Consider the following 15,592-nt stretch of genomic DNA (forward strand, 5'->3'; position numbering starts at 1 on the left):
GAATGGTCTTTAAAGTTAGCTTTACAAGTGCTATTGATTTGCATAAGATCTTGAGCAATGATATACTATTTTAGTTTTAGACTTAACATTTTCTTCTCTTTCTTTGTCCCTCCCCTTCCTCATTCCTCAACCCCTTTGCTTTCTTTCTCTCCCTTCCTTCCTCAGCAAAAGCCTTTGGATGCCTCTGCCCACCCCGTCCACGCCCACCCCTAACCTCCCCACTACACTCCATCACTACACTGAGAAAGTGAGCAGCACAGTGTTTGCCCTTTGGAAGGTGTGTGAAATGGCTGAAGATACAGCACATATTTAAAATAGGCTCTCGACAGTAAACACATAAAGACATAAAGGGAAGACCAAGTGAGGGCAGCATAGGGGAGAGGCCATCACTAAAGGAAGAAGAGAGAGTGGTTCTTAGAAGGCATGAATCTCGGCTTAAACCTTAAAGAACGTTAGCCTGTTAACACTGTTGTCAATATAGCACTGCATTTGCTCTGATAGGAAATGGAGTTGGTTGGTTTGTCATCCTCCCTGGAGTGTCCAGGAGCTTGGTAGGCATGCCCAGACCTCTGACTCCTCCCTTCTCAGAGGAGGTGGCAAGCCGTAGCTGCTGTACTTATGGATGTTTCAATATGGTTGTGCTTTCAGTGCTGCATACTGTTTAAGAACGAGTCTTCAGATCTACTCATCGGAAAGGTTTAGCAAAGGCACAGCGTGGCCTTTTGGAACCACTGATATGTCTTCTATCCTGTTACTCTTTGGGGGAACATTTGAGATGGAAATTCCTCATAGGGAAGAAATAATCCGCCAGTCTCTCATCCTCCTTTTATCTATCTCACTATAGGTCCTCACAGTTGGGTCAAGGTGATAACTAGGTGTTTAGGGTATATGTGTGTGTGTGCATGTGTATACATGGGTGCACATACCCATGGATAAACGTGTGTGCACATTGATATCAGAGGATACAACCTTAGATGTTGTTCCTATGACCGATACCTTTCTTTTTGAGACAAAGTTTCCTATGACCGATACCTTTCTTTTTGAGACAAAGTTTCTTCCTGGCCTGAAAGTTTCCAAAGAGGTTATGTTGGCTGTCCAGAAACCCCCAGGAATCCACTCGCCTCTGCCTCTCCAAAGCTAGAATTACAGGCCCAACTTTTTTCTACCTGAGTTTGGGGGGTGAAACTCAGGTCCAAATACTTGCAAAGCAAGAATTTGACTGACTGGGCCATCTCTCTAGCCCCCGGTTTTAATGATCAAGTAAATATTTCTTCCATCACCTTAAGCAGGCTGCTGAAGACACTGCACACATAGTCCCAGGGGTGTACGATCCAGGTCAAAGTTTGTGAGAATGTAGAAGCAACAGCTGTGTGCTGATGGCTGACGATCTAATGCTACAGTCACCTAAGGGTGGCAGATGTGTTACTCCATTTACAGCATTCTCAGAGACTCACAGTAACTAACGATCATGCTAGCAGGGGGAGCTCAGCATCCTACATGATTGTGCTTGTAAAAGATCCTGAACTTGGATCCAGTGGCCTCTGAGTCATCATGGCTCTTTGTTGAAGCCAAATAGGCCAGAGGTTCCATCCAAAGCCTGATCTGACTCCCTAAGGAATTTATTGTAAAAGCCTAGCTATCCTGGCCAGCCTTTTGCTCCTAGAGCTCCATCTACTGCTTCTATGTTTCTGTCTAATGATGGTTTTCTTTACTGATTGTTTTCTTTAAAATTTGTTTTAATAAAACCAAAGGTTTATGTGTATAGATAGTTTGCCTACATGTCTGGGCCTCACACCCATGCAGTGCCCACACAGGCCAGAAGAGGGCATCAGATCCTCTGAAACTGTAGTTACAGGTGCTTGTGAGTTGTCACCTGGGTACTGGGGATTGGACCTAAGTCCTTTGGGAAAGCAAACTTCAAACTTCTTAACTTCAAAGCCTTCTCTCCATGCACCCCCAAGCGTAAAAAAAATTTAATAAAATATTTAAAACATACTAAGATAGGCAAATAGGTGAATGACTCGACGTTTCACATAGACCCCCCTAATTGCTGGCTTGTCATTAAACTTGAAGTTTCTCCCCTCTCCCTTCTCCAATCCACTAGATGGCCATCCCGGCTGCATCTTGTGATGTTTCTCTCTAATGTAGAAGCATAAACACATTGACTCAACTCTGGGATCATGGTGCTGTCCTCAGGACACTGCTGAATGAACGTTGAGGAAGATACTCGTGTGACTCTCAGACTCGATGCAAATAATCAAAGCTGTGACCCAGCTGCTGGGAATCATAGCTATGGGGAGAACACTTGGGGAGAGTGATGGTATCCAAAATATCCCCCAGTATCGCTACTCTAAGAATAAACAGTTAAACCTACCGTGGAGCTTACTGGGCACCAAGGAGAGCACGTCTGTGGGGGGCTGATTGTCTAGATTAAGGTTAGTCTCTGGCAATGTCTGTGAGGGATCATCTTGGTGTGGGAAGACTGTCTTAACTGTGCACAGGACTACCCCCTGTGCGGGCATCCCTGACTACCGTATAAAATGGGAAGAATACTTTGAGTGTTTGCATGCAAGAATCCATTGCTGTCTGCTCTTGATGGTGGATGCAATGTGACCTTTGAGCTTCAGCTGATGTGACTTCCCTACCACGATAGGCTGCAAACTGGAATTATGAGTTAGGTTAACCCTTTCCTCCCCTAAGCTGCTTCTGCCCTAGGGTATTTTATCTAGCCATGGGGAAAGAGACTGAGATATCTAGTATCAACCAGCAAGGTATCATTTCCCATTCCCCAGTTGTCTTACAGTGGCTTGTAGCTCTGGGCTGCCATAGCAGCCTCGTGGCATTTCCATAGCGTGATGGTTGATGCACCTCTTTGCCTTATCTATACGTCTCTCTAATGCCGCTTTTTCCTAACAGCTCTGCGAATGAAGAGTGTTAAGCAGGTTTTTATTTAAACAGACCTGTCTGACATGTCGCTAGCCCGTGGGCTGCCTGTGGCCAAAGGAAAACTATGAATACCTCTGAGAGAAGAATTCTGAACTCACTTAAATATTATGAGCTATGTGTGTGATTTCTTTTTGTAACCCGATGGCCCCATTCTTTGAAGATGACAACCCTCCTGTCACATTGTCAAATGGTTGAACACACCTTATTGATTCCATTTCTAAGAACCCATTAACACGATCCTCTGTCTTTGTATTCCTTTTAAGTTCAGTAGTCAGAGCTAGAGTTTAATTGAGTTCAGGTTTGATATTTTTGGCAAGCCTACGTCTTAAGTGGCTCAGTACATTTCCAGAGGAGCTATCTGCTGCCTGCTTGTCTCTTTGGGGATGTGGCTGGGACTGACAGTCATTGCCTGGGTGGATTAACTAATCAGGAGTTACAAAGAACTTATTTTCAATTTACCCTTCATTGCTACATTTATTCTTCGGATATTTATATAGATACTCAGATTTCTTACCAACTCTTGTTTACCCTTGCATCGGGCTCTCTAGGAAAGGAGGCTACATGCTTAACTCTTTTTGTTTTCTCCAAAAGCGAATTGGTCCCCAACGTCCTCAAAAAGTGTTCAATGAGTCACATTCTCCAATCTCCTTGTCCATTAGTTCTCCAATGCCCATGAAGCTTAGTAGTGTGCAAAATGCATCTTATGATAACCCAGAAATAATGAGCAGCAAGACAAACATTCCACTTGAACTCTGACACCAAGATCAAAGCAGGACCCTACCATGGCTTGTGTTCCATAATAAGCATGCCCAGTCAGTTACACAACTATTAGCCACTCAAATAAGTATTGCTGCTGTCAATGTTGGGACAGCCTTGAAACCTCATGTTTACACAGTTACCTTGAATGTCGCTGTTCCCCTGCATTTCATACTCAGCATATAAACTCAAGGACATTCAGAGCCAGGGCAGGATTGGACAAAGCTTTCCTATCTGCAAAAAGTCTCTTTTCAGTGAATCCTGACTCTTTTAAGTTATCATTTTGTAAACTGCCTTGTTCTTAGAGACCTCTCTAATTCCTGCTTCGTCCTCAGGGTGCCCGCCATAGGGAGCAGAGAAAAGGTTAGAACAGGTAGTTAAGAGTCTGGCTGGACTCAGAACAGCCAGAGGCACTTTGGCCGCCTGCCAAGTCCAGCCGATCCCTCTGTTGACAGCAGGGTTCCTACAAACCTTGCTTTGGACTCCCCATGCCTGCTCTAGATTACAGAAGATAACCTAAATTCAGTCCAAACAAAGGTCACACCGGTCCCAAGGCATTAGCCAATGCAGAAAAGAAATGGAAGAAAATGGCTACTTTGGATTCAATCTAAGCCATTCAGCAAGGGGATATGTAATGTGGGTGGGCTGCTCAGGGAGGCATCTCAGTTGTTATCTCTTTGTCTGGAAGTATTTTCATATTTGTTATTCAGTTTTTCATTGGTACATGGGTTTCATAATGACACTTCTGTTCATGTGCATCATGTAGTTTAACTATATTCACATGCACATAACTGCCTTCAGTTATACCTCACATGAACGCTATTCAGCTCATGGCCCCCAAGCTCTTGGCTGCCCTTGGCTTCACTGAAGAAATAGCCTGCAACACAAAATACAGGAGATTCAAATATCAAAGTGACTAATGTCCACAGAGAATGTAAATTCCCGAATCAGAACTGGATGCTCAAATAGGTGGGTGGTTTGAGCTCCTGGGAAGGTTTGTGGAAATCGGGGAGAATCCATGGATGGTCAGGATTTCCATTCATGAGCAGTGTCAGTCCAGGATTTCCTTACGCTGCTAGCCTGGCCATTCTCAGACTTTCAGCATCTGTATACTGTAATTGTCAGGTGTAGTGAGGAACAGGAATAAAAGTCTTAGTATATCTGCGGTAGCTACAGCATGGGCATAGTACAACACTGTGGGTGTCACAATGTCTTTAAGGGCATCCACTGCCGTACTAGACCACTTGGTAAAAGATCTGGCTACATCTTTTACTGTGCTTATGAGGTTCTAATGTATTCTAGCAACTGATTTTTTTCCTCTGGTATCAGTTTGAATTTACTCCCCACTATCTGGAACATGCTATATCTTGTCTGACACCTGGCCAAAGGTGCTCAGTTCAACTTTCTACCTTACACGATAGGTACGCAGTAGTTTTGTGTGAGAGAACCGAATCCCATTTACAGAAGGGAATGATATGTGTGGGCAGATTGAACACCAGCATTTGTCTGAGGATAGGGCCAAGTGCTACATGCTCGGGATTACAGAAGAAATGGGCAAGCATTCTTGATAGTAGCAGACTTGGTCTACTGGTGAGTGATAGAGAGCTATCTTTTTTCTCTCTTACCATGAAAAGATGTTATCAGTAGTAGTCTCTGGCAGCACTCCAACTGTTTACACCCTCCCTGGAAAAATGTAGTATCATCCAGCTGCATCCTTTGTCTCCTGACTTACACTGATGTTGCACTTCCCCAGCCTGGGTCAGACTCAGCTGCATTGACTGGGATCTGCCAGGCATGAGTTTCAGCTGCTCTCTTTCTCTTCCATCTACAAGGACAGCACATACTGGGTCAGTGCTGTCCCTGGACAAGAGTCTCAGAAGGAGCAGAGCCACACTCTGAGGTGTGGCCATACCAGCTGAGCTGAGAGCCCTTGTAGATCATGGCCAGGAGTTCATTGTTTTCTTAGAAACCAAGCTTGCTCTGTGAGTCTCCATGAACTGCAGAGATGGGGGGGGGGGCATTGTCTTCACACAGTTGAGATTCAAAGAAGTTACCGGTCAATCCTAACAGCGCTGTTTTGGTTGCTAGAAGAGACAGCATGCATCTGGTTCTTTCTGCAGAGCTTTTGACTGAGGTAGGTCCGCTTACTGTTTGGAAATTCTCACAGCATCTCCCTCATTTCTGTGTGAAAATCCCCTGGTTCCATTGACTCTGAGTGCACAGATGTAGAGGCTTTGACCTCGTGGTAGGTGGGATGTTTTCTGCCCTCTGACATTGGGCTGGGCTTTGCCATGTGATTTAGATGGTGGTAGATGGCCAGATGCAGTGCAGCTGGGCTTGAATGTGCTTGTGTGGCTGGCCTTAGCCCTGTTCTTCATCCAAGAATAAGAGGAAAATATTCCCGGGCTTACCTGGTGGTCCCAGAGGATCCTGAAGTAGAATAACTCTAGCAAGGATTGCCCACAACTAAACCAGCCACCTACACAAATCTACCCAGGAATGTGAGCTAAACGAATGCTGATTGTTTATACTACCCAGGTTGGTGGGTGCTATGTAGCCTCATTCATCAGGAGCTAATACACTGAGAGACCAACCACCACTGCACTAAACTGCACTAGACCCCAGCAACCACAGTATTGAGGCGACATTCTTGACTAAGAGATTTTTGAAAAATATTTTTATACTTGATTTATGCATTCAAGCTGGTTACTTTTTTTTTATTCTTTAACATTGTTTTTACAGCCCAGTCTTTATTCCCCTCTCACTCTGCCCTCTGACTGCTCCTCATCCCATACCTCACCCCACCCCTGGTCTCCAAAAGGATGCACCCCCACCCCCACCAGACCTACCCACTCCCTGGGGACTCAAGTCTCTCAAGGGTTAGGTGCATCTTCTCTCACTGAGACCAGACCAGGCAGTCCTTGCTGTATATATGTCAGGGGTCTTATATCAGCTGGTGTATACTGCTTGGTTGGTGGCTCGGTGTCTGAGAGATCTCTGGGGTCCAGGTTAGTGAGACTGCTGGTCTTCCTATGGGGTGGCCCTCCTCCTCAGCTTCTTTCAGCTTTTCCCTAACTCAGCCACAGGGGTTCCTGGCTTCTGTCCATTGGTTGGCTGTAAGTATCTGCATCTGACTCTTTCAGCTGCTTGTTGGGCCTCTTGGAGGGCAGTCATGCTAGGCTCCTGTCTGTAAGTACACCATAGCATCAGTAATAATGTCAGGCCTTGGAGCCTCCCTTTGAGCTGGTTCCCAATTTGGACCTGTCACTGGACCTCCTTTCCCTCTATCTCTTCTCCACTTTTGTCCCTGCAGAAAGAAAGAATATTAAAAGCTTGACTAAGGGGTTTTATTCTTCATCCCATAATAGTGACCTCTCCCCAAATGGGAAAAATTCTCAGAGAGAGTAGCAGGTTACAACCGTAGGTAACAAGAGCCCTGATACTGCTGGACTGAAAGGCCCATGCGCATCAGTGAGGTTTTCAAGCCATTCTGGCCCTGCCAGACCTCAGACTGATTACAATTTCCTCATGAGCTCACTGCTCATAGCTAATTTACAGCTTATTAATACGCATTCTCTCCTAGACGTGCTCCTGAGACGTTCCCACCATGACATCAAGAATGGATGTCTGAGCTTCTTGCTCCCAAAGGGATGTCTCTGAGCTCATGATTAATATCAGAGACCCCAAGAGGGAAGGTTCAAACTCCCCCATCTCGGTTACTAGATAGACTTCCAGCTCTTGAGCTGTGCTCGCTCTTTTGTGTTAGTGAACCGCTACATAGATGGTAGTGTTTCCATGGAAAATCAGCTTTCAGTTTGAGAAAGCTTGGACAGTCCCTTTCTGTGGTGGGGTGGATACATCTCTCAAAAGAGAGATTTTTGTCCTCCTAACCCTGGCTCTTTACAGGAGAACTGGGTAGTGATTCTAACTTCTGTAGACCCCGTTGGGGCTCTGTGGTATTTTTCTATGCTGTTGGGATTAAGGTTTGTTTTACTTTTAATTTTGTGTACATGTGGAGAGAGGCACATGCATGCGGTACCTGCGGAGGCCAGAGGTGTTAGATTCCTCCAGAGAAGGAGTTATAGGTGGCTTGTGAGCTAGGAACCACACTCGGGCTCTCTAGAATAATGGTGTGTGCTCTAATTGCTGAGCCATGTAGTCAGTCACTCTGCATTTTTCTTAATTGATGTGTTTAGTTATTGGCTTCAAATTGAGATACAAATACTCTCACATGAAATGCTGAGGCACTCCAGTCAGTCAGGCCTATTTCAGTGCAGGGATGAATGCCAAAACAGTGAAGGTATCAAGGTATCAGAAAGAAACTCCCGGAAGCCCACCCAGAGCTAGTTCCTTCACAGAGCTAAGAGTGCTGCTTCTGCAAGGAACACCCTCATCCCTACAGTGCTTTCTGATGTTGACAGCTACTGCGTGCATGCTGTCACCCTCAAATATTCCTGGACACATGAGAAATACTGAGAAACTTGACACCGCACAACGTGAAATACCTTTCAGGCATGGGTTAGTTCAATACGCTTCCAACTTTAGGGAATGGTCTGAGTCCTGTGAACACTTTGAATTGACATGAATTTCTTTAGTTCCCACATCTTTTAACATTTTCAAAGTAAGACAGCAATACATACTGTAAGAAAGTTGGCTGTGTAAAAGCACGATGAAATAACCATGCGATTAGAGATGGCTCAACTATAATGTCTGGAGTAAGACAGGCTCCCTGCGCTCCTTTCCCAAGCTTGACAAACAATAACGTTAAGTTTAAAAAAATATAAAGCCAGGCGTGGTGGCACATGCCTTTAATCCCAGCACTTGGGAGGCAGAGGCAGGCGGATTTCTGAGTTCAAGGCCAGCCTGCTCTACAAAGTGAGTTCCAGGACAGCCAGAGCTACACAGAAAAACCCTGCCTCAAAAAAGAAAAAGAATATATATATATATATATATATATATATATATATAATATCTGCCAAAACCCAGCTTCTAGACAGTGGAGTAGGGAGGAGAGCATCCTGTCGTTCGCTTTCATTGAATTAGAGATGCAAATGACCTGGGCTGAAGGAGTCAGAGAAGGCTTTCGGGACATCTCACCAAGGTGTAGTGTTGCGAGCTGCAATCAAGTAGCAGGGTTTCATCTACACTCAAACTCATTTTCCATTTGGAAGTAACTTTGTGTGTTGTTCTTTCTTCCACCCTACTCCACCCATTTTCTTCTACCCTTTCAACCCCCTAGCACTAGATAGGAGAACAGAAAGAACAGTTGAGAAATCTATCACTAGACTTCCTGCTGATCAGGGGCATCAAGTTCCTTTCAGCAAGTTTGATCTTCACCATCAGGATATCCAATTTCTCCTTCTTACTTCTTCTTTGCACAGGACTACTTAACAAACCAACCAACAACCTACTAGCTGTAACAACAATCAACAACTCTCAGGGTCCTAGCATTTATATATCCTCTAATCCTGAGCACTCTAATCCTGTCTTTGATTCTTCATACTCATACTGTGAGAGAGAAAGATGGTTGGCTTTTTCAAGTGTCTTGTTCCTGTGCCTTTGTTTCTACCAAATCACTTTCTGTAGTCCAAACCATTGTACTTCCTACTGTGAGGGAATGAGAGTAGGTGCCTCTCTGTGTGTACACTGTCCAGTGGAGGTGGGGGATGAGTAGTCTCCATAGCACTGTGCTGCCCTGTCCCTAGTAGGTGGTCCATGGCCTTCATAATCCCAGGCTTCAGTTTCCATGACAGCACTGCTGGCTTCCTCTCTAACCTATCAGGACGATTGCCTCTCTTCATGAACTCTTCCTAAGATGTGTGTCCTGGGAGCAGGTGAACTCCACTATACTCCACAGAGCTAGAGGGGACATTGACCCATGAGGGTATGTCCCCACCATGCAGACACAGCCATGGGGAATTATACTACAAGGAACAAGCTCGGACAAATCTAACCTCCCAAAGCCTCATCAGGAGATAGCAGACTGAGGTGTCAGGTGCTGAATTTTCCTGGGGAAAGGTCACTCTTCCCGGGGAATACTTAAGCTCCAGGTTCCTGTAATGAGTAACTGAATTGTTTGCATAGCAGCATGTGGGCACTGATCATGGTCCTTCCCGCCCATGACAACAGGACCTGTTTTAATACTTGGTTTTGGAATCAGAAACAAGTAATATGGAGCACACTGTGTGTTCTTCGCTTGGATGCAGTGTTAGTGGGAGGAGAAAGATATAATTTAACACATGCATAGACAAGGAGACTGAGCCTTTCTTTTCTTCATGATAAACTTACCTTGTTTCAAGGGTCTGAATAAAGAAAATCTTAGAAGAGGTCGCTAAATCCTTTGTCAGAAAAAAGACTTAGGGACTCTTAAGAAAAGTGGCCAGAACCAAGGACTTGTACCCTGTTAAAGACACTGTCCCCTTATGCTCCCCCTCTCACCCTGTTAAAGACACTGTCCCCTTATGCTCCCCCCTCTCACCCTGTTAAAGACACTGTCCCCTTATGCTCCCCCCTCTCACCCTGTTAAAGACACTGTCCCCTTATGCTCCCCCCTCTCACCCTGTTAAAGACACTGTCCCCTTATGCTCCCCCCTCTCACCCTGTTAAAGACACTGTCCCCTTATGCTCCCCCCTCTCACCTCTTCCCCTCTTGCTCCCTCTCTCTCCCCATTCCCTTCCCCCCTCTCTCCATGTCTTCATGGCCAGTCTCCACTTCTCTACTTTTTCCTTCTCTCTGCCTTTCTCTGCCTCTGCTACCCTCTTAACTCCCCTCCCCATGCCCTGAATAAACTCATATATATATATGAATAAAGTATATAATAAAGAATAGATAGATAGATAGATAGATAGATAGATAGATAGATAGATAGATAGTTCGTGTAATAGAAAATCTTTGTCACCCTCCCCAGGAGCAGCCATGGAAAGTAGGCTAAGAGGGACACTTGTGTGAGTGGTAAGTGGTTGAAGCGTTTTTCTTCACCTGTCTCCTAGTGGCTCAGGATCTCAGCTGCAGGATCTCTAGATGAGTCATGTGACTACTCTGTCCCTGTGGTCTGAATCCTTAAATGCTACAGATGCACTAATGGTCTGCAAGCCATTTGCATCCATGCCCTGTCTATACAAGGGATTGATGTCTAGCATAAATGTCTGTTTCTTCAGCTGAGGGTAAACGCTGTTGTAGTAATCACTAGGGAACTGGGTGTGATTAGAGCATTTGTATCTTTACATGTTCTCAGTAATTAGAACATAGCTCCTACCAACCTTTAAATGTTTTGACATTAAATCCTTATATTCAGATTGGATTGAAATTGCTGACTTGAAAGCACACACAAGGTACCTAGAAGCACACCTAGAACACCTGGGAGTACTCACAGGGCACCTTTGATCAACATATAGGACATGGGTAGGCATACACAGGGCACCTGGCAGCACACACTTACTGAGTGTGCTTATTGGATGGGTACTGGCATAACTATTTTTACCACGTAGACTGAAGTAGAGATTAAGCACTTACTCTTGTGTTTCCAGGAGCATAGGTAAGTCTCAAGGCTTAACCATGTCTCTAGGACCTGACATAGACAGCTCACTAGAACTCAGTTTCCCTATTCCCTCTGCAGTTCAGAGCAGGCTGCTCAGTTCTCAGTTGACCAAACTATAGAACTACCTCAGACGGGATCACTTATGGTCTTCTGTCTTACCATTTGGTATACCCCACGGTCTAAGGATTACTAACCTCTCAAGTGCTACAAGCTGAGAATTAATTGTTGTAGTGAAAGTCTTTTTCACATTAAAAGCTGAATCATAGAGACTACGGTTTGATTAGCACACACCTGAATGTTCCATATGAGCATAGCTTCCAGGAGGTTGTCGCGGAAACATATATTGAGACACACACCGTGTAATCTGTTCACCCATGTATTCAGAGAGTTACAGGACTCTGTATTGGAAGCACTTATTTCTAAAATAACCTGCATAATATTTGTTCTCAAAACTGTCTCCCTAGATACATTCAGTGTCTTTGTACAGGACTATTGCCTTTATTCATTATTTAATTCTTCTCCTCTTTCCAAACTGTTTTCTGTCTTATTAGTAATTAATCTTTTTGTTTTTTTTTTAATTTAGTTGTGTATTTCTGTAGTGTGTGTGTGCGTGTGTGTGTGTGTGTGTGTGTGTGTGTGTGTGTGTTCGTGTGAGTTGGGGGTTATGTCCCACCTATGCACACAGAGACTGGATAAAGTGTATCAGTGCTGTCCTCTATCTCTGCCTACTTGTTCCTTTGAGAAAAGATCTCTTCCTTGAGCCTGGGCCTGGGTGTTATGGGTTAGGCTGAAGCTCAGTCAGTGGTTTTCCTGTTCTACTCCCTGTGGAATAAAATATGGCAAGAAGCCCAACTTGTCACATGGGTCCTGGAGTCTGATCTCACCACTGAGCAGCAAGCTCTCATAACCACTGAGACATCTGTCTCCTGATAACTGTTCTTCAGTCCACTATACTGTCTTTCCTCATATAGATGTGTTTAAAAGAACTAAACATAAGCTTTCCCCTTTATTTGTGAACAAAGTGAGTCCTGGCATGATTTAGTTTTGAATGTTTTGTGACTAGTCAGAGGCTTTTGCGGGGTTCGGGGTGGCTCAGTCAGTAACATACCCACTGTGTGGACTTGAGGGCCTTAGTTCAGATCCAACACCTATGTGAAATCCAGGCATGATATATATCACACATCTGTAACTCCAGCATTGGAGATCTGGAGACAGGCTGATCTCTGGGGCTTAGTGGGAAACCAGTCTTGCCAGTCAGTGATCTACAGATTTAGGGAGAGATTCTGTCTCATAATGTAAGGTGGAGAACAATTTAGAAAGTCACCTGCTATCAAACTCTGGCCTCCACTTGCAATGCATATGTGCATACACATGAACACACACACACACACACATACACACATGAAGGATTCTAATTGAAATACAGGCCAGTACAATTACTAGTTATGAAAACTAATCTATATATTTGTTGAACTATAGTAAATCAAATCATAACTCAGAAAGGCAGGAATAGGCACAGTATAACATCAACACACATTACCATGGTGCCCATCCTAGCCAAATGGTTGTTACACTTCACTATGAACACCATTCCAATCTTGACTCACAAGGATGGTGTGATGGTGTGTCCCACCTGGTCATGGCTTGCACGAAAAAGCACTGCCTCTTTCCCTAGAAAAGGTTCTGCTGTAGGCAACAAGGAACACACTAGCAAACAGTTACTGTGTTCAGAATATTCTGAAAACTGAGAGCCAGGAAGAGGAGCAGCTGGCCAGTCTCAGACCCCATCAAAGGATTAGGACATCCATTGTGGAACATGTAAACTGATCTCCATGCACCTCCATCATGCTAGGATGTCTTGGGTAGTTTCTCAGCACTCTCAAGTGAAACACTGAAAATGGAGGTGATTCTGAGCAGACCTCTGGGGACCCCTGTGAGGGTATCTGGTGACTTATTCTCAGGCACAGAGTGGAGTCAGTTGTTCTCTTTCTGTGCCAATACAGTCATCTGAGTCTGTGCTGAGGGTGAAGAACGGATCCTCCAAACTGTCCAGTAACTGAGCCAATTTGGAGACCAGTTAATAAGCAGACATGTTGTATCTTTCTCATTTCTGAGTCGAACACAATTTATAAAATAGGATCTGCTGCACATTTTCTGGATTCCAATTCTCAGTGAGAGTCAGCTGGGGCACTGACAGGCTGCAGGAGTTACCTGTCTTAGCTTTTTCCTGTTTCAGTGATAAAATGCCTGAATGTAAGCAACTTAAGGGAGCAGGTTTTATTTGACTCACAAGTTCAGACTGCAGTCCACCATTGCAGAGAAGTCCCAGCAACACAAGAGGGCCAGTCACTTCATACCCACAGTCAAGAGCAGAGAACAGTGAACTGATGCATGAATGCTCGTACCTGAGAATCGACACATGGGGGGGCTCAGGTCATGGTCTCCCTCTCAGACAGTCCATGGCTGAGGAGCCCCCAGACTCTGAATGAGCTAGGAAAGGCTATGTTATATCTGTAATGAACACTATCACAAACTCCAGGGTTTAAAGCCACTCAGGCTTCATTCCTGCCTGTGCCCTGGAGGTACACAGAGCAGAATGGAGGGAATCCTTTCCTGTAGTCCTGGAAGCCACTGCCTGGAGCACTGAAGGAAAAGAATTAGTTCTAGAGAGTCCTAGAACAGCAGTTGTATATCACAACCATGCAGATGTGCAGAACTGGTCCCACCTTGCCACACGGGACAAAATTGTACCTTGTAATGGGGTGGAGAAGAAGGGACTCAAAAGTATCCCACAAACAGTGATGATTAGTCAGGGCTTACAGAAGCAAAAAGAAAAGAAAGGGAAAAAACCAACTAAACAAAACCAAACCTACCTACCTAGAGTACAGGAAGATCCCATTAGGTAACAACGACCAAAAGATAAACTCTTCTATTATTATGGCTAAGGAGATCCGTGCTGATAACTGTTAAAAAAACAACTGTGGCGAGGACAAATACAATTTTAATGTTCCCACAGAGGCAAACACGAAGACCCTATTCCTAGATGGAGCAGCCCCAGATTCCCCAGCACACTGAGGAGAGAGGGGAGGACTGAACATTGAAGAATGGGGCTCACTCACAAGAAATTCAAGGGAACCAGCAGGGGCCAGCTCAGATTTGGGCTTGAGAGGACATGGCACCCCAGCTGGCAGACAGGAGGAGATTCGTGCCAGCCAAGGGCTGAGAACATGGTGGCAGTAGCATCTCCTGACTGTAAGAGCTGCAGGAGGGAGGGAGGAGGGGAGTCCTGCCCCTTCCTGTGAGAAGATAACTGACCCTGGCACTCCCCCTGCCACTCTTAGAACGCCATCCTGGTGCCATTGCCCTGAGTGTTGTGAGCAGCATCTCATTCTGTCATGCTGCTGTCCCAGCGCAGGTGTGAGCGAGCCCGGCTAGTGGTGTTGCCAAAGTCAGGGGTTTACTGCCATGAACAGACACCATGACCAAGGCAAGTCTCATAAAGGACCACATTGAGTTGGGGCTGGCTTACAGGTCAGAGGTTCAGTCCAGTATCATCAAGGCAGGAGCATGGCAGCATCCAGGCAGGCATGGTGCAGGAGGAGCCTTCATCTTCATCTGAAGGTTGCTAGTGGAAGACTGGCTTCCAGGCAGCTAGGGTGAGGGTCTTAAGCCCACCTACAGTGACACACCTACTCAAACAAAGCCACACCTCCTAATAGTGCCACTCCCTGGCCCAAGCATATACAAACCACCCCAGGTGTGGATGCCCTCAGCTACTCAGCAGGTGACTCAATAAGTTTGCTTTTCAAGGTGTCAACGGCCATATTCTTAGGACAATGACTCCTGATGAATCAGGAGACCAAGAACCAGGACGACGGGGATTCCGATGGGATGGGGGTGGGGTATTGAGATTTATAGGTAGTACATGGTACCTTCTTCTCCTCTCCCCAGACCAAACAGCACACCCTTGTCTAGCATTTTACCCAATTTGCTTATTCAGAACTGCAGGCTACTGTCCTAAAAGACACTGAGCTTTGACACTGAGAACTTTTCTGCTTCTAGGGTAACTGTGGGCACCTGTGGGACCTCCTGGCAAGTTCAGTAACATGTCTAATTCAGTCCGCCGAACACCAATCTCTGGGTTTCCCACCCATCCCGTGTGCTGTGGACGCTAGAGTTTAAGAACCAAGTGCTTTCTCCTGCTCCCTGGAAGAGTCTTCTCGTATTAATATGCCCCAGCAAAGGATAAAAATAAAATGTTCCCAGCTCTGTTTCTAAGGAATAAAGAAATAGCCGGGCGTGGTGGCGCACGCCTTTAATCCCAGCACTCGGGAGGCAGAGGCAGGCGGATT

General features: G+C 45.3%; 1 protein-coding gene across 1 annotated transcript in view; it reads left to right on the forward strand.

Moving 5' to 3' along the window:
- Slc22a3 (solute carrier family 22 member 3) overlaps positions 1-15,592 on the forward strand; it is an 87,976-nt gene that overhangs the window by 52,439 nt on the left and 19,945 nt on the right. The window lies entirely within an intron of this gene.

The sequence above is a fragment of the Mus caroli genome, chromosome 17 (assembly GCF_900094665.2).
Source record: "Mus caroli chromosome 17, CAROLI_EIJ_v1.1, whole genome shotgun sequence".
NCBI lineage: Eukaryota > Metazoa > Chordata > Mammalia > Rodentia > Muridae > Mus > Mus caroli.